This window comes from Daktulosphaira vitifoliae, unplaced genomic scaffold, assembly GCF_025091365.1.
Source record: "Daktulosphaira vitifoliae isolate Bord-2020 unplaced genomic scaffold, ASM2509136v1 Scaffold_569, whole genome shotgun sequence".
Taxonomy (NCBI): Eukaryota; Metazoa; Arthropoda; class Insecta; order Hemiptera; family Phylloxeridae; genus Daktulosphaira; species Daktulosphaira vitifoliae.
This window is the reverse complement of record NW_026100132.1, coordinates 5418-5849: the sequence shown is the minus strand read 5'-3', so window position 1 is coordinate 5849 and position 432 is coordinate 5418.

The window sequence follows — 432 nt, the reverse complement described above, 5'->3', positions numbered from 1 at the left end:
ACGCAGTATTTCCGGAACATTTTCAAAAGTTCAGTTGAAAAAGATTTATGTTTTTTACAATATTTTAAGTTTTGAACGCCCCCTATATAAGGAGAAATTGTCCAATTTTAATAAAAAGTATGTCAAATGAAAGATGTACTTATAATGTATTTAGAAAAAAAAAATTTGTGCTGATATATACATTTTTCAAAAAGTTATAGCATTTTTAAGTTGAAAATTTAAAATCGAAAATCGAAAATTTTAACACAAAAATAGTGTTTTTTTAACTACGGCAGCCGTTTAAATGTAGAAAAAAAAGTGTGGGGACAAATTTTTTTTTTTCATTTTGTAGTACATAAAATAAGCTTTAATTTGATTTATGTTTAAAGGACGCAGTCTTTCCCGAACATTTTCAAAAATTAAGTTGAAAATATTAATTTTTGTAAAAAAGTT